We start from the raw sequence: 22,868 nt of genomic DNA on the forward strand, positions 1-22,868 counted from the left end.
TGTTAAATGCCGTCTTCCACTCGTCTCCCTTCCGGATCCGAACCAGGTGATACGCATTCCTAAGATCAAGCTTGGTGAATATCTTGGCTCCATGCAGGGGCGTGAACACCGAATCCAACAAGGGTAAGGGGTATCGGTTACGAACCGTGATTTCGTTCAGCCCCCTGTAATCAATGCATGGACGTAAGCCGCCATCCTTTTTCCCCACAAAAAAGAAACCCGCACCCATCGGGGAGGTGGAATTCCGGATCAACCCGGCAGCCAAAGAGTCCCGGATGTAGGTCTCCATTGATTCGCGTTCAGGTCGTGAGAGGTTGTACAGCCTGCTGGACGGGAACTCAACGCCTGGAACCAAATCAATGGCACAATCATACGGGCGGTGCGGGGGAAGGGTGAGTGCCAGATCCTTGCTGAACACCTCCGCAAGGTCATGGTACTGCACCGGCACCGTCCCTAGATTGGGCGGGGCTCTGACCTCCTCCCTGGCCTGGGAACCGGGAGGAACCGAGGAACCTAAACATAATTAAAGGTGGGCGCGTTTGCACCCAGTAATCCACACGGCAGGAAAGCTACCTCCACCTCTCGTTGGAAAAAAAGGTCTGTTATCACTCACAAAAGTCACAAAAGGTTACTGTCAAGCAGTCAGCTGAGAATATTACCTTCCAGGTAGAACGATATCTCGGCAATGAGGTGGAGATGCCGTCCTGCTGATATACCCCACTGATGATTGCCGTCAGCTGTCTCAGGTGATGGGTGACAGCTGTCACCGAGGCTGCTCCCGTGAGGCGGCGGCGCCCTCTGGTGCCTGGAGCCCGCACTCCAGGCAGGGCGCCCTCCTGTTGTGTGGGCCGCTGAAGAGGAGGTACTGCTGGCCCACCACCACCAGAGGGCGCCCTGCCTGGAGTGCGGGCTCCAGGCACCAGAGGGCGCCGCCGCCTCACGGGAGCAGCCTCGGTGACAGCTGTCACCCATCACCTGAGACAGCTGACGGCAATCATCAGTGGGGTATATCAGCAGGACGGCATCTCCACCTCATGGCCGAGATATCCTGTTGGGAAAGTGTAGGAACACGGACCCACAACAGGGGGCGCAAATGAACGGACAATGGAGTAAGTCAAATAACAACGCTTTACTGTTGTGAATGTGCACAACGAATACAACCAATCACAGAAATGGACAACAGTCAATTTACAAAAGTGTCGTGTGGGCAGGCTCGAAGATAGGAGACGCCTCTCCAAGGTAAGACCGGTACCACACGGCTTCCTCCGCCACAGGACCCCGGGTATACTGGAGCCGCCAAGTCCCGAACTCCCAGGTGGCCACTGCCTCCGCGTGTCGGACCTGGTACTGCTGGCGAGGAACAAAAACACAATTAAAGGTGGGCGCGTTTGCACCCAGTAATCCACACGGCAGGAAAGCTACCTCCACCTCTCGTTGGAAAAAAAGGTCTGTTATCACTCACAAAAGTCACAAAAGGTTACTGTCAAGCAGTCAGCTGAGAATATTACCTTCCAGGTAGAACGATATCTCGGCAATGAGGTGGAGATGCCGTCCTGCTGATATACCCCACTGATGATTGCCGTCAGCTGTCTCAGGTGATGGGTGACAGCTGTCACCGAGGCTGCTCCCGTGAGGCGGCGGCGCCCTCTGGTGCCTGGAGCCCGCACTCCAGGCAGGGCGCCCTCTGGTGGTGGTGGGCCAGCAGTACCTCCTCTTCAGCGGCCCACACAACAGTTATTGTACTTGGCCCCACAAATCTTAGAAGCATGGTGTCTAACCAGATCGTTACTCTGGATGGCATTTCCCTGATCTCTAGTAATACTGTGAGAAATCTTGGAGTTATTTTTGATCAGGATATGTCATTCAAAGCGCATATTAAACAAATATGTAGGACTGCCTTTTTGCATTTACGCAATATTTCTAAAATCAGAAAGGTCTTGTCTCAGAGTGATGCTGGAAAACTAATTCATGCATTTATTTCCTCTAGGCTGGACTATTGTAATTCATTATTATCAGGTTGTCCTAAAAGTTCCCTAAAAAGCCTTCAGTTGGTTCAGAATGCTGCAGCTAGAGTACTGACGGGGACTAGCAGGAGAGAGCATATCTCACCCGTGTTGGCCTCTCTTCATTGGCTTCCTGTTAATTCTAGAATAGAATTTAAAATTCTTCTTCTTACTTATAAGGTTTTGAATAATCAGGTCCCATCTTATCTTAGGGACCTCGTAGTACCATATTACCCCATTAGAGCGCTTCGCTCTCAGACTGCGGGCTTACTTGTGGTTCCTAGGGTTTGTAAGAGTAGAATGGGAGGCAGAGCCTTCAGCTTTCAGGCTCCTCTCCTGTGGAACCAGCTCCCAATTCAGATCAGGGAGACAGACACCCTCTCTACTTTTAAGATTAGGCTTAAAACTTTCCTTTTCGCTAAGGCTTATAGTTATAGGGCTGGATCGGGTGACCCTGGACCATCCCTTGGTTATGTTGCTTTAGACGTAGACTGTGGGGGGTTCCCATGATGCACTGTTTCTTTCTTTTTTTGCTCTGTATGCATCACTCTGCATTTAATCATTAGTGATTGATCTCTGCTCCCCTCCACAGCATGTCTTTTTCCTGGTTCTTTCCCTCAGCCCCAACCAGTCTCAGCAGAAGACTGCCCCTCCCTGAGCCTGGTTCTGCTGGAGGTTTCTTCCTGTTAAAAGGGAGTTTTTCCTTCCCACTGTGGCCAAGTGCTTGCTCATAGGGGGTCGTTTTGACCGTTGGGGTTTTTCATGGTTATTGTATGGCCTTGCCTTGCAATATGGAGCGCCTTGGGGCAACTGTTTGTTGTGATTTGGCGCTATATAAGAAAAAGTTGATTGAAGTTGATTGATTGATTGATGCAGGTGTTAGTTTTGGGGATGAAAATTTACAGGGTGATTCCATAATTTTTTCCTCAGAATTGAGTGATTCCATATTTTTTCCTCTGCTTGGTCTAAAAAAGTAACCGTTACTGACTGCCACAATCTTTTTTTCTTGATTTCTTATAGTGTTTCTTAAAGCCAGAAAGCTGCCATTTGAAATGACTTTAGTTTTGTGTCATGTCTGTGATCTGCTTTTTTTCTACAAAATTAAACAACTGAATGAACATCCTCTGAGGCTGGTGATTCCATAATTTTTGCCAGGGGTTGTATATATATATAAGTGATAATCAGCATTTGCTGTTAGCCAAATGCACCAGGTGAGACTTGAACTCACAATGTGGGCAACTTTTTTGAGGTTTTGTTGGAGACTTTTATCAGTGTTGGGTCACAACTGCACCATCACCTTCATAAAATTATAAAATAAATAAATAAATAACATGCAAAGAAAGTCATAATTTTATTTTAATAATTTCATAGTGCCTGAGTTAGTCCATGGAAAAATAAATGATTCATGGCTCCACCGCCTGTGGATCTAATTTCTTCTGCCATCACATTCTTTTATCATTTTCAGGTTTTCACCCCCGCACCAATAGTTTGAATGAATCTCTACCACACCCAGAAACACCTGGCCGGACTTGTACAGTGCAAAACGTAACAGCCTGCTGCATAGTCGAGTGTCTGCTGTGTGCTGTTCCTTGTTTATTATTGCAGTGACTGAATTTCATGTCGAGTGGAATGATGGGCGAGGATGTTAAGATGGGACATGACCCTGACCCTGCAGGGCGAATCATTCCTGGAAGTGATAAATCAGTGCTGCTGTGGCTCCACCCACACTGAAAGGCTAAATTGGAAGGGCCTGTACAGCATTTGACCTTTAAGTATGTTTATCGTCAGAGTTTTGCAGCATTTTTTCTTGTAGTTGAGGCCTAGTAGGAATAGTTTGCACCATCTGTCATGCTTCATTATCATATTACAGAGTAACATATGTTATATGGCATGAATCCAGTGGATGTCGACATCCACGTTTGACCTTTACTGTGGATACCAAACATTCAACAGAGTGAAAACTATTCCATTTATTAATCCTATTAGCTCAACCAATGATTTGCATCACTTTTTACCCAAACTGAAGCAACTTTAACTTTTGACCCCTGTATAAACTGAAATACAGCGCTGTAAATAAAAATAATAAAATATAAAATACTGTTTTATATTAAATAAATATAGAATATGAATAATATTGTATTGTAGCAAATATTTAGTATGAAACATTACTGGTATAATATAGTTCTAATTTTCACCAGCTGAAGAAATATTGATATTTTTCATCAAATAGGGTTCTGAGTCCAATAAAGCAAAAAAGGTTGTTTGAATTTATGAAATATGTGCCTTGCACATGCACAGTTGCATGGATGTATGTACACTAGTTATACAACTTTCTTGCAACCCGATAGTCTTGTATCATATTTTGCTGAGATTTTGCTAGAAAACAATGAAAACCAATCAACAAAAATCAACTAAAAATAAACAAAGAAGTGAAAAAAAAAAGTTCCAAAACGTTTTGGATCATTTCCCATTTTTTGTTTGTTGTTAAACTAGGGTTGTAGTTTTTGGAAATCCACCCAAATGCAACCAAGTATAAAAATGTCAAAGTTAGTCACGGGTGAACTTTTTTGATCAAATGCATCCCCCCCCCCCCCCCCCCAAAAAAATTTAATAAATAAATAAAACTTAGACTTTCATTGTTTTCTAGCAAAAGCTCATCAGAATGTGATGCAGGACTGTGGGTTGCAAAAAAGTTGTATCCCTAATGCGCGCACATACACACACGCACGCGCTTTTTAATCATGGTAGTTGGTCTTCACCATTTTTCATCTGTAAAACAAAAAGGTGACGAACATTTTGATGTCTTTTTAAACACAAGAACCACTGATGAGGAGTAGAGGTGGGCGGATCGATCCTAATATCGATAATATCGATACCAACGCTGGTATTGATATTGAACGATCCTCGTGTAAAAAGATTGATACTCAAGCTTTTTTTTCTCTCCCGCACGCACTGACTGCTGCGCATGCAGATTCATCAAAGTCTACTCTCTGTCTGTAATAGCAGCGCTGCGCTGTGTTACACAACACAGAGCAGCGCACCCTTGTATAGAGGGTTTTCAATCACGTGACCGATTTGCTGCAGGACAGTTGTCGTCTCCATTCTGGATTACAAGCAGGCTGACGCGTGATAGAAAATTGGAGAGAATGTCCGGTTATTACGACGCTTTAAATCCTCGAGATAAAGCTATTTATCGTGATAGATGTGTAGCAGTTGGTTCAGTGGATCCATATCTTATACCGGATAGTGAATTTAGTGGTGATGTAACGAACTGGCTGACAGTGTCACAGTGCAATATTGTGAACTAGGAAGCTGCCGACCAGGTCAGCCTCGCCGGCCTCCTGCAGAGCATCACAGCGGAGCTCTGAAAGCGGAGGTCGTCTTGAAGTCCTGAGTGATTTCTCTCACCAGGCGCTAGAACGGCAGCTTGCGGATCAGCAGCTCAGTGCTCAAGGACCACAATGTAAATAAGCATCCATATTGGAAGCGTTCCTGTGTTATCCTCAGCGGTATTTTTATGTATTCTTATATAATTTTATGGCTGAATAAAATAAAATAAAATTCTGGTAGCAGTGGATTTCTGTTAGCGGTGGATCTCTCTCAGCGCCACGGTGCCGTGAGGCTTCTTCACACCGACATTGAAACTTCTGCAATTGTTCGCCAAATGCATGTAGCGTATCACAGTGACCACCGCGTGGTAATCCAGAATGGCCACAGGACACAAAATGACGTGACAGATACGTCACATGAAAACCCTCTATTGTGGTTTGTCAGCCCTATACTTCGGGAGATTTTGTTTTAAGTTGTGTTGAGTGATTTTTTTTAAACAAAAATGTTGATTGTGATAATAAAGTATTATGTTGTCACGTACAATGTTTGGCGAAATTCTAGCCAAGGTCTTGTGGGTACTTTGGATCTATGAAGCTTAAATTTAAAAAAAGTATCGGTATCAGTATCGATATCAGTGATACTGGGCCTGTATTTACTTGGTATCGGATCAATACCAAAATTCCCGGTATCGCCCACCTCTAATGTCGAGGACCTGCTCGGCCTGCTGTTCCAGGGTATCACCTGTAGGAGGCGGTGTTCGCTGGGTACGCTGACATCCAGCGGCGGCAGCGGGTACAAACGTAGAGACGGCCGAGAGGAGCCGCCGTTCAGCGGGCACGCAGCCCAGCAGGTCCTGCTTCGGTTCGAAGTTGTTTCCGCACACATGGGACGTGAAAGCCGCCGTAAATAAGATCCGCATCAGCGGGAGCTCGCGGCGTGACTCCCCGTCCGGTGCTTGGAGCTGCAGAGACCGCACTCAGTGCACGGTAAGCGGGCAGCTTCTCACACCGAGCCGTGACGCTCTCACGGCGGTCGCGCACCGGCTAAACATCTGGACTGACGCCGAAACCCTTTAAGATCCAAACACCACCTTCAGGCGTCCTCAGTCGCGTTTCAGTGTAGATTAGAATCTGTATGTTCTGTGGCTGCGTTCACATTTCCGGCTGAAGTGACCTGAATTGAATTTTGTTTCTTAAATAAATTTGATTGAGTACATTCAGGTGTGAATTACATTTATGAAGTTGTTGTTAAGTCAGGATTGGCTAACAGAACTAAATGAATAAATAAAGTCACTGATTACTTCATTCCCGGATAAGCAGTTGAATATGAGTGAGTGATTATCTAAATTTTTCAAGATTATGTACTCAAAACATGTTATTAGAATGTAAATGTTTGAACTTACTAATACATATGTTTTTTGATTATGGTCGTCACTTGCGGAATTCTTTGAATTTTAGCAGCAATCGTAACGTACATGGGCTATAACTTGTTTGGACAGCAGGGATATGCTATTACGTTGTCCAAGTCGGACGAGTGCAAATTTTTTTTTTGCTTAAATTGCTCAATTTTTTTTATTTTCACTTCATTGTCACTAGAGAACTCTGCAACAATGTTCAGGACTCTCCACCACTGGTACAGAGACAGAAAACACGCACATTTGCACACTTACGAAATCGCCGATGGAGTGCGAAATCGTAGCTTCTCCCAGAAAATGCAGTTTGGTGCAAATATTTGAGATTTACAAACAATATGCAACAAATAGAGTATTGGTAGTGAGCTTTGACACTTCAGCAAGCCTCTCAGGCAATTACATCACCAAAAGCTTAATTATGTGAACCCTCGTGAGAAACTACTGACACCTACTGGTGAAATCATATGTTGCACACTGACTCTGCATGGTATTGCATGCTGGGAGTCACATAGCACTATTACTGCGAACATGCAATTACAGATTAGGTAGATTGTGACTGTTTTTTATTTTATTTTAACAGAATTGACCTTTAATTTTAATGAATTAAATATAGTGTAATTAATATGCATGTCAGATTATTGGTCCTCATTATTTTACCCCACGGGTGTGGATAAAGTAAAACTGTTGATGGACTCCAGTGGTGCAGATGCCGAGACACGATGTTTTCTGACGGTTTAGGATGACAGAAGGTAATTGTGTTCAGTAAAATCTCTTTTTGACCCTAATGTGGTGAAGCAGCACAGGAGAATTATTCCTCCACGTGCACGGAGAGGGTTTACGGTGATGAATGGATTTCACAGAACCGCAGAGCTGTGGTTGTGGAGATGAAGGGAAGACGTGGAGCTGCTGGCTGTGCAGAAACCCCAGAGAGACAATTAAACTACTGACCCGTGTCATCAAGGATTTGTTTTGGCTTCCTGTTTGGAAAAATGGTAGGAAGGCGACTTTTTAAGCCAAAAGACAGCAGCACACACACACACTCACACATACACACACACTCACTCCAATGACAGCCGGGCAGATTTCCGACTCAGACAAACCGGATTAGTGGCCAGAGTTTGACCTTGTGACAAGCAGGACCCTGTGACACGACTCAACTTTAATTTATCTTTGCTAGATCATTTGATAGGAGAATATTTTATATGGCATTTAAAAAAAAAATAAGACAGTTCCAAAAGGAACTTTGGTGGTAGATACAAAGTAATTACACATTCACTGAACATCCTACAGGGTGTTCATGGCCTGATTCCAGACCACAACCCAGAACCCAGGTGAGCAAACTAAAGATACACAACAGCTTAGAAAAGATCTGTAAGCCCCCCCCCCCCCCCCCCCCCCCCCAATATTACACCTTGGAAAAAAAATTGTCCAAAATGTTTATTTTACTGTTTTATTTTATTTTATTTTGTTTTATACATGCGACAAGTTTCAGCTACCTGATTTGTTTTATTATTTCATCTTCTGCCACTTATCCGGGTCCAGGTCGCAGTGGCAGCAGACCAAGCAGCTCATCCCATATGTCCCTATCCTCCGCCAAGCCCTCTAACTCTTCCTGGTGGATCCCAAGGTGTGTCCACACCAGATGGGAAATATAATCCCCCCAGTTTGTCCTGGGTCTTCCCTGGGGTCTCCTCCCAGCTGGGCATGCCTGGAAGACCTCCCTGGGGAGACCACCAGGGGGCATCCTCAGCTGGTTCCTTTCGATGTGAAGAAGCAGCGGCTCTACTCAGAGTCCCTCTCGGAACCTCATTTCCATCGCTTGTATCCGCAACCATCTGATTAGTTAATTTTGTTTTTTAATTCTGACTCCCTTCCTTCAAACTTTAGGTGTTTCTAAAGTGTACACACACCTCTATGTTTTCTTCTTTGAGTACTTGAAACACATCAATCGTTTCCTTGCATGTGTCAGAAGGTTTACTGTCAGACAATGAAACGTGAGAGTTTTACTCCAAATTCCACCTGTACTGCAACCGTCACGTCCAACGACGCCTCACCGATGTTACAGTGCGTACACGTCTCGTGGTATAACGCCCCGCGCAAGGCTGCACCGTCCTTACTTTGGGGAAACAATCGCATTTTTTGGACATTAATTGCGATTATTTTCCGCACCACTTGTGCAAAAAAGTCGCTCACTCATCGACGGCATCTGTACACGTGGCAAAACCAACAGAAGTGCTCTTTCATGCAGAATTGTTGTGCTAGTTGATTGATCATTACGGTCGGTCCCAAAACAAAAAAGGTTGGTCAGGTAACTAGAAAAAACAAACAAACAAACAAACAAAACAGTTATAATTTTGGGCCCAAAATCATTTTCATTTTGCAATAAATTTTGACTTTTTGACAGCCTATATTATAACTCAGAAACCTTTGGATACTTCATCAATATCAATATCTTTATCACTATAAAAACAAAGTTCATACAGTGAAATGTAGTTTAGCATCCTCTCCTCTGTGGCAGCAAAGAAAGTAAACATATTAAAAATATGAATAACAAGTACTTTTAAAAATAGCTAATAAAACAAAAGTCCAATTGCATAGAGCTGAAAAGTGGCTTGTGCGAATTTTAGAGAAATAGGGAGGTGTCTGATGGTTTATGAGGTGGGACGTTGGATGGTAGATGGCAGTGATGATGGCGATGGTTGGATGTCATGGGGATTGGGGATGGGGTGATGGCTTTCACTGCCTAAGGGTAAAAGCTGTTTTTCAGTCTGTTGGTATGGGACTTCATAGACCGGTATCTTTTTCCTGAGGGGAGGTGGGAGAAAAAGAGGTGACCGGGGTGAGTGGGGAAACTGCAGGATCCATACACACAGTGAGCTGCTCAGGTCCCGGTTGCTCAGTTTTTCAACCAGTTTAAAGGGTATAACTGTATTGCAGGCAGAACCGAAGTCCACGAATAGCATCCTTACATATGTGTTCTTATGGTCCAGGTGAGTAAGGGCTGTGTGGAGAGTTGTGATCACAGCATCTTCTGTTGACCTGTTTGCTAGGTAAGCAAACTGGTGTTGGTCTAGGTCAGCAGGGATGACGGCTCTAATGTGAGGGATCATGAGTTTCTCAAAACAGTTCATGATAATAGGGGTTAGAGCAACCGGGCGGAAGTCATTTAGGCAGCTCACTGTGTTTTTCTTGGGTGCTGGGATGATGGTAGCTATTTTGAGACAGGTGGGGATCACAGACTGTTCAAGTGAGAGGTTAAAGATGGTAGTGACTTTTGCTAGTTGGTCTGCACAGTCCTTAAGGATTCTTCCAGAGACCCCATCTGGACCAGGAGCTTTCCTCACGTTGATTCGGCGCAGGGTTTTTCTGACCTGGTTCTGGTCCAGCTTGATGGGGCTGTCCTCCGCTGTCAGTGTAGGTGGGGGGTGTCTCCAGGGTCGCTGCTCCGTTGGTCAAAGCGAGCAAAGAAGTGGTTCAGTGTGTCTGGGTGGGTGCTGCCTGTGAAGGGTGTGGTTACAGTGCTGTCTTTATAACCAGTGAGAGCTTTTATTCCCTGCAACATGCATCTGGAGTTGATGGTGTTGAGCTGCTCCTTAATGTGTTGCTGGTATCTGCGCTTGGCCTCTCTGATGCCCCTCCTCAGGTTGCTTCTTGCCCTCTTGTAGGCCAGCTGATCCCCTGAACTAAAAGCGGTGTCACGTGCTCTGAGCAGGGCGGCTAGTTCTCTGTTGAACCGCGGCTTTTGACTAGGCAGCACTTTAACAGTTTTTGTCTCAGTCACACAATCAGCACAGAAGTTGATGTAGTCCAGCACAGCTGATGTGTGATCTTTAAGGACAAGTTGTGCTTCAGCATGACACACACACACACACACACACACGTGCCCGCATGCGCGCACACACATACACAGAGGAAATTGTCTTGTTGGCTGGAAGCAGGAAACTGACGCCACGTTTGAATTTGGTGCAAAGCGTCACTGTTTAGATAAATGCGGTTGGCATTTTTATGCACAGTGGCTTTTTCTCCGTCTCTCTGTCTTTCTGTCTCTCTCTCTGTCTGTCTGTTTCAGTCTGCGTCTCTCGACCCTGGCAGGCAGAGGGAGCCGTTGTGAGGCCTGTTGGAACAGGTTTGAACAGCAGCAGTGTCAAAAGCAGGTTTATTTCTCTGCTGATGGGCTCAGAAGTGCAACTGGGTAGAAAACTGGTTTAGTTTTCCAGAAGCCCTTCAGCATTTTCTCAGTCCCACCAAAACTAGATCCAGTGTGCGCACACACGCGTGCACATATGCTTTTTTTTCTGTCACTACACTGTAAAACCTGAAAATTTAGTCCAACTCAAACTTTCCGAAGAAGCCGATTAACTCAAACTGTTTAAGTTTAGTTAACTCAAATTAGTCCACCGTCATAATCAGACGTTGCTAGTTTATGTCCTTTGAAGGTCCATAAATGGAAGCTGGATTGAAGTCCACGGGCAACAAAAAGTAGCTGGGTTTCCATGATAGATTTTTTTGCAAAAAAAATTCAGCGATATTTGCAGAATGTTGACAAAATATGATACAACGAAATGACAGCGTTTCCACCGAGTGATGGAATGCGACTGCAGAGTTTTGTCCTCTCGCGTTCATGACGTAGGCTCTCGTAGGAACTGATTCTAGTAGTCATGGCGATGGAAGCGTAAGTCCCGCTAAATATTTCAGTTTAATTTTTTGTTCTTTTAAATCCAGTATTGCCATAATGCTCATCTCTTACTCCAGACGGGCCGCGTCATATATTTTAGAATGTCATGACTCTTTCCGTACATTATGTGACCTATAATAATGGAAAAAAAGCATTTCCATTGCAGTTTTTCCAAAATAAGGCTTTGTAAAGTTGTCTGAAAAACCATTCATGGGAGTGTAAAAAACCTTTTTGTGGAATGTGTTGCCACAGTTACTTTGAAAGTTACTTTCTTAGTTACTTTTTTAGTTACTTTATACAGTTACTTCATTAGCAGCTCCTGACAACTTGTAAGTAATAAGTAATGTAACTACCGGTAATAAGGTAAGTAGTAATCTAACTTGGTTACTCTTAAGACTGAGTAATCAGCAAAAGTAAGTAATAGTTCTGATTTGAAGTTCTGATTACTCAGTAGTTCTGAGTACTCTATCTTAAAAATAACCAAGTTAGATTACTAGTTACTTTATTAGTTACATTCAGCAGCTGACAACTAGTTGTCCGCAGCTGCTAATGAAGTAACTGTAACATGTAACCGCAAAAAGTAAATAATAAAGTAACTTTTCAAAGAAACTGTGGCAAAACTGATTAGAAATAAGTGCAATGTACTTGAAAATGTTAAGTTTATTCAACACAAAAATATAATGTAATTATTAATGCCTGGATTTGATACTGTAGAGTGTGGCGTTGGAATTATATCAAGGTTTCATTTTAACACTGAAAAAAAAGGACTTGTTGGACCAACTTAATAAAGTGCTTCCACTGGTAACACTTAAATTACTTATGTTGAGCCAAGTAATATTTACACCAAGTTGTTAACATAATTTGGACAAATGTAAACAATTTCAGTGTTACCAGTTGAGGCAATTTACTTGTTTTATCATTCTTTCAGTGCATTTATTTCAAAATTATGTTAAACAAAAGCCAAATTCTGATTTCTTCCAAACTGGCAAATGTGTGGATTTTTTTTTTTCAAAATTTGCTTTGTTTCATTTCCTAAAAAAATGAAATAATCAAGTTTTTTTGTGATCCTCATCAATCTGGACAGGGTTTTTTTTTTTTAAATCCTCTCTTTATTCATCTCACACGCTGATCGTGCTCACTTTCTTTTTCTCTGTTTTCCGAACCCATCGTATCACTGACTGACAGTCAGCTGACTTGAGAGCACTTTGATTATTGATCACAGTCGATTTATTTAAAGTGCAGACTTTCTTTTGTACGTCAGTTACGAGGTCTGTGAGAAAAGTAACGGACCTTATTATTTTTTTCAAAAACTATATGGATTTGAATCACGTGTGATTACATCAGACATGCTTGAACCCTCGTGGGCATGTGAGAGTTTTTTCACACCTGTCGGTTACGTCATTCGCCTGTGGGCAGTCTTTGAGTGAGGAGTGGCCCACCCTCTCGTCATTTTTTCATTGTTTAGGAATGGCTCAGAGACTGCTGCTTTATTTGATAAAATTTTTTTCAAAACCTATAAGGCACAACTGAGTGGACACCATTTGATAAATTCAGCTGGTTTTCTGTGAAAATTTTAACGGCTGATGAGAGATTTTGGAGTTTTACTGTTGCCGTAAGGACGGCCCACGGCGCCTGACGCTGATCTGCGCTCCGAGGCGGCGTCGTCTCGCTGTTTCAAGCTGAAAACTTCCTAATTTCGTGAGATAACAGAGAACTTTCAGAAGAATTCGGGATCAGGAGTTTATCCAGACATTCCACTGTTAAAGGAGATTTTGTAATGAAAGAACGTGCGGGCAGATTCGCATGTCGGGTCGGACCCGACCGCAGGGGGTCGCCACAGGAAAAACACCTCCGTTGGAAACCTTAACGGACAAGTTGGAACATGCCCAAGCTGTTAAACAATTTCTCAGATACTCACTTGTTGAAAGCCATCAAAAGCCACCTGAATTTTACAAATGGTTTTCAGCACGGAGGTGTTTTTCATGTCGCGGCGCACACAGATTTGCCACGTCGTCACGGAAACGACTCAGCAAATTCGTCCGCACGTTCTTTCATTACAAAATCTGCTTTAACAGTGGAATGTCCGGGTAAACTCCTGATGTCGGCTTCTTCTGAAACTTCTCTGTTCTCTGACGACGTCCTGGGTGAACAGAGCTTTAAATTAGGATGTTTTCAGCTCGAAACAGCCAGACGGACGCCACCTCCGACCGCGCCGCACCGATCCGCTTTGTGGGCTGTGCTTAAAGCGAAAAAACTACACAATCTCTCATCAGCCGTTAAACTTTACACCGAAAACCAGCTGAATTTCTCGAATAGTGTCCACACGGATATCCCTCACAGGTCCTGAAAAAATTTGATAAAGCAACGCGCGCCGTCTCCCTGCAGCATCTCAGACAAAGAGATTCCGACGGGAGGGGGAGTCCACACCTCACTCAAAGCCTGCCCACAGGCGAATGACGTCACCGACAGGCATGACAAAACTCACGCATGCGCATGAGGGTTCAAGCTTATCTGACCTAAAAACATATGAATCAAATCCATTTATTTTTTGAAAAAAATAAAAAGGACCGCTTTTTATATCACAGACCTCGTAAATGTGGTTTGCAGCTGGAACAAAGCTTCTTTTGCTGGGACTGAATAGCAAACCGCTGGTCAAAAAGGTCCTGAAATGAATTTTAATGTACTTATTATGTGGCATATTGCGGTCTCCTAAATCTTCTTCAGTGTCTGTTTGATGACAGTGTTGTCAGTCAGCCAAAGTTCTCCTGAGGAACATGAGACGTCCCTGTGAAGATCCTCTCTGTTTCATCACTACCGTCATTTTGACCTCTTAAATATTCTTTTCAAAGCCACTCAGCCCTGCCATCCGACCCTAATGTGGCATCTGTGGGCAATTACCATTAGCGTTTCATACAAGGCGGGTTGACAGAGGAGGCTCTTGTGTTGGAGTTGCCAGCATGGGGCTGCTGGCGGCATCCAGAGACGGCAGGAAGGAGGGCTGGTGGGAGGACGGATGGCTGCTGAGACGTCCTATTCATGTCTCCAGGCTGAGGCCGCACTTGACGAGAGGCTTATTGTGATGTGACTTTCCTGTCACCATATAGCTGACAAAGCAGAGTCAGTTGAGTGTCAGCTGAGTCGCTCTCTTTGTCTCCATCTCCCATTAAGACAAACAACTCGTAAACCCCAAACATGCATCTGTGAATAAATTCATTTCCCACTTCCTTTGAAAAAAAATTGTATTTTCAGGAGTGTAAATCACACGTGGATTTCACTTTTTAACAGAGTGGGTGAGTTTAACAACAGACAGGAAATCAGTGTACACATGTGCACACCACAGCCTGTGCTAAAGTAAGTCCCTTCGGCTGCTCCCTTGTTTGCACTTGGGGTCGCCACAGCAAATCCAAGGTGGATCTGCATGTTGAATTGGCACAAGTTTTACGCCAGATGCCCTTCCTGGCGCAACTCCACATTACATGGAGAAATGTGGCAGGGGTGGGATTTGAACCAAGCGCATTAACCACTTGGCCACCACCCCTGCACACCACAGCCTGTGCTGTTACTTCAAATAATGACCATGAAATTACAAAAAAGGAGAACAAGTTGAACAAATAAATGTGCACTGGACAACATATTGCATGTTATCTGAAGCAGTTTGGACAAAAGAAATCATCAGATGGACACGGACGGAGACATGAACAGTGGCTTTATGCAGGAAGCCCTCTGCTTGTGGTGCGTACCACAAGGTCTATTAAATTCCAAAATAAGCAAGATGGACAAATACGTACACGTGATGTACAGCATATTTGATGTTATGTGACGTATGATGTACATTGATTACTGGCCTGTAGAGTTGGAAACACTACAACAAAAATGTGAGTCCATTTGATTTTTTTTTTTTAATCAGCACTTTAATTTGGGGTTTTGGGGAATTATTGTAGTATACTTTTTTGTTTTTTGGCGTACTCTTTTGAGTTATTTTGGTTAATGTGTTGTGTGGGCCGCCAGAAGAGGAGGTACTGCTGGCCCACCACCAAAGGGCGCCCTGCCTGAAGTGCGGGCTTCAGGCACGAGAGGGCGCTGCCGCCACGGACACAGCCGGGAGTGACAGCTGTCACTCATTAATTCCTGACAGCTGTCACACATTCTTCATCATCGCACTCCATAAAACCCAGACGTCATCTCCACCTCATCGCCGAGATATCGTACTTCATTGGAGGTAATATCCTCAGCCGTTTGTTTTGCAATATATCTGTATATTGTGAGTGTTTGCAGGAGTACCGGTTCCTCTTTCTGTGGAAGCTGAGTGAGTGCAGGACGGCACTCTTTTCCCCTGAGGAATCACTGCGGTACTCTACAGAATATTGAGTGAGAGGTGGAGGTGGCATTCCCACCGTTGTTGTTACTGGGTGTGCACACACCCACACTTGACTGTCTTTGTTCTCGCCAGCAGTACCAGATCAGACAGTCGGGGACGGTGATCACCTGGGAATTCGGGACTTGGCGGCTCCAGTATTTACCAGGTTCTGTGGCGGCGGAAATCGTGTGGTTCCGGCTCTTCTCAGGACAGACGTCTTCTATCCTCGAGCCTGCCCACACGTCACCTTTGTAATTTGACTGTAATTATATTCTGGGATTGTCTGTATGTTCGTTGTGCACATTTCACAACATTAAATTGTTACTTTTTGGCTCATCTATTGGCCGTTCATTTGCGCCCCCTGTTGTGGGTCCGTGTCACTACACTTTCACAACAGGATATCTCGGCCAGCGTCATGGACTCCGAGGGGCGTCACCCAGCTGTTGAACGACCAATGGGAGAGCAGGGAGCGCAGGCGTCTGCAGGAGGCGTGATTGGTGAGCTGCAGCACATTCTCACCGCCTTTATGGCTCGGTTGGATCAAATGACCGAGCAAAATATCCTCCTGAACCGCAGGGTGGAGGCTCTCTCCGCGCAGATGGCGGCAAGCGCTCAGGGCGCTGCTGCAGCTCCTCCTCCTGCCGACCCTGTGCAGGATATGAACGTTCCAGTGGTGGTTCAACAACCCCTCCCACCATCCCCTGAAGCATACATAAGCCCTCCTGAGCCGTACGGAGGTTGTGTGGAGACGTGCGCGGACTTTCTCATGCAGTGTTCGCTCGTCTTCGCACAACGTCCCGTCATGTACGCGTCAGATGCTAGTAAAATAGCTTATGTGATTGCTCTGCTTCGGGGTAAGGCACACGCCTGGGCTACGGCGCTCTGGGAACCGAACTCACGGTTGTTATCAGCATACACTGGGTTTGTGAGGGAGTTCAGAACAGTGTTTGATCACCCTAACAGAGGAGAGACCGCTTCAACCGTGCTGCTGTCAATGACGCGAGAGCGCAGCCGCTTATGCAGTCAACTTCCGCATCGCGGCTGCGAGGTCCGGCTGGAATAACGTTGCGCTCCGCGCCGCCTTCATAAACGGACTGTCGTTGGTCCTGAAGGAGCAGCTGGTAGCTAAGGAGGAACCGCGGGATTTAGATGGGCTTATCGATCTCGTTATACGGTTAGACAATCGGCTGGAGGAACGCCGTCGGGAGTGAGGCGAAGGACGTGACCGGATACGCGCCGCCCCTCTCCCTTCCGGGTTCGAAAAGGGGCCGCCCTCCCCACGCTCCACAGCCGCAGCGCTCTGTGGGGCAACAGCTCCCCCTGCTGACGTTGTTAGGGAAATGAACAGGGCCAAAATGAGGAGGCTGATCCGCGGGGAGTGTTTTCTCTGCAGCTCAAAGGAGCACACACAGAAAAACTGCCCCAAACGGCCACAACAACAACCGCCCTCAGAGACTGGGCTAAGGGGGGGTCAAAACATTCACGTGAGACACACACAGATTGCCACACGACTCCCAGTTACAATCCTGAGCGGGGATTTAACCCTTCAAGCCCCAGCACTGGTGGACACGGGGTCAGAAGGGAATCTGCTAGACAGCAGATGGGCAAGGGAGGTAGGGCTCCCTCTGGTGGTGCTTCCTTCGCCAGTGCAGGTGCGGGCACTAGATGGCACCCTCCTCCCTTTAATCACACACAAGACATAACCAGTAACTCTGGTGGTGTCTGGAAACCATCGGGAGGAGATTGAGTTTTTTGTAACTCCTTCTACCTCCCGCGTGATTTTGGGCTTCCCATGGATGTTGAAGCACAATCCCCAGATTGATTGGCCGTCTGGGGTGGTGGTTCAGTGGAGCGAAACCTGCCATCGGGTGTGTTTAGGATCCTCGGTTCTTCCCGGTTTACAGGCTAAGGAGGAGGTCAAAGTCCCTCCCAATCTGACGGCAGTGCCGGTTGAGTACCACGATCTTGCTGACGTCTTCAGCAAGGATCTGGCACGCACCCTTCCCCCGCACCATCCGTACGATTGTGCCATTGATTTGGTTCCAGGCGCTGAGTTCCCGTCCAGCAGGCTGTACAACCTCTCATGACCTGAGCGCGAATCAATGGAGACCTACATCCGGGACTCATTAGCTGCCGGGCTGATCCGGAACTCCACCTTCCCGATGGGGGCAGGTTTCTTTTTTGTGGGCAAGAAAGATGGCGGACTCCGTCCATGCATTGATTACAGGGGGCTGAATGAGATTACGGTTCGCAACCGATACCCGTTGCCATTGTTGGATTCCATGTTCACCCCCCTGCATGGAGCCAAAATCTTTACTAAGCTGGATCTTAGAAATGCGTATCACCTGGTTCGGATCCGGAAGGGAGACGAATGGAAGACGGCATTTAACACCCCGTTAGGTCACTTTGAGTACCTGGTCATGCCGTTCGGCCTCACCAACGCCCCCGCGACGTTCCAAGCCTTGGTTAACGACGTCTTGCGGGACTTCCTGCACCGATTTGTCTTCGTATATCTGGACGATATTCTCATCTTTTCTCCGGATCCTGAGACCCATGTCCAGCATGTACATCAGGTCCTGCAGCGGTTATTAGAGAACCGACTGTTTGTGAAGGGCGAGAAGTGCGAGTTTCACCGCACGTCTTTGTCCTTCCTGGGGTTTATCATCTCCTCTAACTCCGTCACCCCTGATCCGGCCAAGGTTGCGGCGGTGAGAGATTGGCCCCAACCAACAAGCCGTAGGAAGCTGCAACAGTTTCTCAGCTTCGCTAATTTCTATAGGAGGTTCATTAAGGGCTACAGTCAGGTAGTTAGCCCCCTGACAGCCCTGACCTCTCCAAAAGTCCCCTTCACCTGGTCGGATCGGTGCGAAGCCGTGTTCAAGGAGTTGAAACGACGGTTCTTTACTGCGCCAGTTTTGGTGCAGCCCGACCCTAGCCGCCAGTTCGTGGTTGAAGTGGATGCCTCTGACTCAGGGATAGGAGCCGTGCTATCCCAGAGCGGAGAGACCGATAAGGTTCTTCACCCGTGTGCCTACTTTTCTCGCAGGTTGACCCCAGCTGAACGGAACTATGATGTCGGCAATCGAGAACTCCTTGCAGTGAAAGAGGCTCTTGAGAAGTGGAGACACCTGTTGGAGGGAGCGTCTGTGCCATTCACGGTTTTCACTGACCATCGGAACCTGGAGTATATCAGGACCACCAAGCGGCTGAACCCCAGGCAAGCCCGCTGGTCACTGTTCTTCGGACGTTTTGACTTCCGGATCACCTATCGCCCCGGGACCAAGAACCAGAGATCGGATGCCTTGTCCCGGGTACACGAAGACGAAGTCAAAACGGTGCTGTCGGATCCACCGGTGCCACCCTCACCGGTGCCACCCTCACCTTGGACGTGGAGAAGACCGTCCGGGAGGCCCTGGCACGGAGCCCGGACCCCGGAACCGGTCCGAAGAACCGTTTATACGTCCCACCAGAGGCCAGAGCTGCAGTCTTGGACTTCTGTCACGGTTCCCAGCTCTCCTGTCATCCAGGGGTGCGAAGGACCGTGGCAGTTGTCCGGCAGCGCTTCTGGTGGGCGTCTATGGAGGCCGACGTCCGGGAGTACATCCAGGCCTGCACCACCTGTGCCAGGGGCAAGGCTGACCACAAGAGGTCCCAAGGGCTTCTCCAGCCACTTCCTGTGCCTCATCGCCCCTGGTCCCATATCGGCCTGGATTTCGTCACGGGCCTCCCGCCGTCCCAGGGCAACACCACCATCTTCACGATAGTGGACCGATTCTCCAAGGTGGCCCACTTCGTGGCCCTCCCGAAGCTCCCAACAGCCCAGGAGACAGCAGACCTCCTGGTCCACCACGTCGTCCGTCTGCATGGGATACCCACCAACATCGTCTCTGATCGTGGTCCCCAGTTCTCCTCACACGTCTGGAGGAGCTTCTGCCGGGAACTGGGGGCCACTGTGAGCCTCTCGTCCGGGTATCACCCGCAGACCAATGGACAGGCAGAACGGGCCAATCAGGAGTTGGAGCAAGTCCTGCGCTGCGTAACATCCGCACACCCGACGGCCTGGAGTGAACATCTGGCCTGGATCGAGTATGCGCATAACAGCCAGGTGTCCTCTGCCACCGGCCTCTCCCCGTTTGAGGTGTGTTTGGGGTATCAGCCCCCATTGTTTCCCGTGGTGGAGGGAGAGGTCGGTGTGCCCTCGGTCCAGGCCCACCTGCGGAAGTGCCGTCGGGTGTGGCGCTCCGCCCGTTCTGCCTTGTTGAAGGCCCGGACGAGGGCGAAGACCCATGCGGACCGCCGGCGATCCCCGGCCCCTGCTTACCAGCCCGGGCAGGAGGTGTGGCTGTCCACGAAGAACATCCCCCTCCAAGTGGACTCCCCCAAGTTGAAGGACCGTTACATTGGACCTTTCAAGATCCTCAAAATCCTCAGTCCTGCCGCAGTGAAGCTCCAACTCCCAGCTTCATCCACGTGGTTTTTCATGTGTCCAGACTCAAGCCTTACCACACCTCACCCCTCTGTGCTCCCGGTCCGGCGCCGCCTCCTGCCTGGATCATTGACGGGGAGCCGGCTTGGACAGTGCGCCGGCTCCTGGACGTCCGTCGAATGGGCCGGGGGTTCCAGTATTTGGTGGACTGGGAGGGGTATGGACCCGAAGAACGCTCCTGGGTGAAGAGGAGCTTCATCCTGGACCCGGCCCTCCTGGCCGATTTCTACCGCAGACACCCGGACAAGCCTGGTCGGGCGCCAGGAGGCGCCCGTTGAGGGGGGGGTCCTGTTGTGTGGGCCGCCAGAAGAGGAGGTACTGCTGGCCCACCACCAAAGGGCGCCCTGCCTAAAGTGCGGGCTTCAGGCACGAGAGGGCGCTGCCGCCACGGACACAGCCAGGAGTGACAGCTTTCACTCATTAATTCCTGACAGCTGTCACACATTCTTCATCATCGCACTCCATAAAACCCAGACGTCATCTCCACCTCATCGCAGAGATATCGTACTTCATTGGAGGTAATATCCTCAGCCGTTTGTTTTGCAATATATCTGTATATTGTGAGTGTTTGCAGGAGTACCGGTTCCTCTTTCTGTGGAAGCTGAGTGAGTGCAGGACGGCACTCTTTTCCCCTGAGGAATCACTGCGGTACTCTACAGAATATTGAGTGAGAGGTGGAGGTGGCATTCCCACCGTTGTTGTTACTGGGTGTGCACACACCCACACTTGACTGTCTTTGTTCTCGCCAGCAGTACCAGATCCGACAGTCGGGGACGGTGATCACCTGGGAATTCGGGACTTGGCGGCTCCAGTATTTACCAGGTTCTGTGGCAGCGGAAATCGTGTGGTTCCGGCTCTTCTCAGGACAGACGTCTGCCCACACGTCACCTTTGTAATTTGACTGTAATTATATTCTGAGATTGTCTGTATGTTCGTTGTGCACATTTCACAACATTAAATTGTTACTTTTTGGCTCATCTATTGGCCGTTCATTTGCGCCCCCTGTTGTGGGTCCGTGTCACTACACTTTCACAACATAATGCTTTGATTCCTGTGAAAGCCCTATATAAATAATAATAATAATAATAATAATAATAATAATAATAATAATGAATGCATGACGTTTTTCCAGTATATAAGTTGTATTGAAGTTGCAGGACCTCCCAAATTAGTTTAAAAAATAACACGACTGATTAGTATAAAAAGAAAATGTGCCCAATCTGTGGTCCTGTTTGGTGGTAGAACCAGACACATTTGACTCTATCCTGATGATCTACAGCACACACTCTAAAGTACATAGTATAATTACATTTGGGGCGTGTCCAACTCCACTTTGCTATTGACACGCTACACAGTAAGACGTAGTGTGCAAAGCAGTTGTATTTATTCATCATGAGCACTGTTTGGATGTAACATACATTAAACCAGTCAGATTGTCATTTTTCTGGTGCATTGTTGCTTAGATGGTGGATTCAAGTGAGAGGTTTTCTGGCAGAGAAGTGGATCTTTGCACTAAGTGTTAGAGCGTGCAAACAGATTGTTGCCGGGAACAGCTGCCAAAGCTCCCCGAGTTAAAGCAGATGACCGCTTTGTTCCTGCAACATATCAAGCTCCTCCTCCTCCATCATCTCTGTCCACTTGATCTCCACCCTTTAAGACAGACCTGCAACCCAGAGACACTTAAAGTTTTATATTTCTCCAGTAGTTCTGTAGTTTTAATTTTCAATTGAGTTTCATTGTAGTTTGATGCGGCAGCACGGTGGCTTAGTGGTTAGCACTGTTGCCTCACAGCGAGTAGGTTGTGGGTTCAATTCCCGTGGCCTTTCTGTGTGGAGTTTGCATGTTCTCCCCGTGTTTGCGTGGGTTTCCTCCGGGTGCTCCGGTTTCCTCCCACATCCAAAGACATGCGGGTTAGGTGGATTGGAATCTTTAAAATTGTCTGTAGGTGTGTGTGTGGGTGTGTTTGTTTGTCTATTTGTGGCCCTGCGACAGACTAGCGTCCTGTCCTGGGTGTACCCCGCCTCGCGCTCTATGACTGCTAGGCTCCAGCCACCCGCGACCCTTAATTGGACTAAGCGGTAGAAGATGGATGGATGGATGTAGTTTGATGCCTTAGTTGTGCATCCCTGAGTGCAGAGTGTGCACGCCTTTGTCTGTGTGTGTAAAGTGTATCTGTGTGTTGCAAAAAATATACATCAGAAAAACTCTGTGCTTGTCCATCAACCAGGTTTCTGTTGGTCCGTGGTGCAATAGCTGTCTGTTGCCTCGTGATAATGATGCATTGATGCTGCGCCTGGCCAAAATGTCTACGCGTGCGCAGATACACGCCAGTACACTCCCAGACATTTATCCAGCGTCGGCGCTGGGCGTACAAATGAAAACTGCTTAGAAATAACACTTGTGGAGGGTGTAACATAGGACCCAAAACACAGCAACACAGAACTTTTTTCTTTTTTTTTAACATATCTTTGCTTAACCTCAATTCTTACACGTCTCAGTTTATGACATCACAAAGGCAACCATAATATGGAGTTCTGAAGCTCTTAGCCAGGAAAGGAGAAAAATACTCTTTTTTTTTTCGTTTGGACTGTACATCATCTTTCTGC

General features: G+C 47.0%; 1 protein-coding gene across 5 annotated transcripts in view; it reads left to right on the top strand.

Moving 5' to 3' along the window:
* The first annotated feature begins 6,111 nt into the window (after window positions 1-6,111).
* rhbdf1b (rhomboid 5 homolog 1b (Drosophila)) overlaps window positions 6,112-22,868 on the top strand; it is a 62,257-nt gene continuing 45,500 nt past the window's right edge. For 4 of the 5 annotated variants that reach the window (XR_004566514.1, XM_034194103.1, XM_034194104.1 and 1 more), the window contains exon 1: window positions 6,112-6,319. The gene's annotated coding sequence lies outside the window, so the exon portion shown is untranslated. The remainder of the gene's footprint in view (window positions 6,320-22,868) is intronic. The other variant, XM_034194105.1, reaches the window with a different exon arrangement.

Source organism: Thalassophryne amazonica, chromosome 18, assembly GCF_902500255.1.
Source record: "Thalassophryne amazonica chromosome 18, fThaAma1.1, whole genome shotgun sequence".
In the NCBI taxonomy this organism is placed as follows: Eukaryota; Metazoa; Chordata; class Actinopteri; order Batrachoidiformes; family Batrachoididae; genus Thalassophryne; species Thalassophryne amazonica.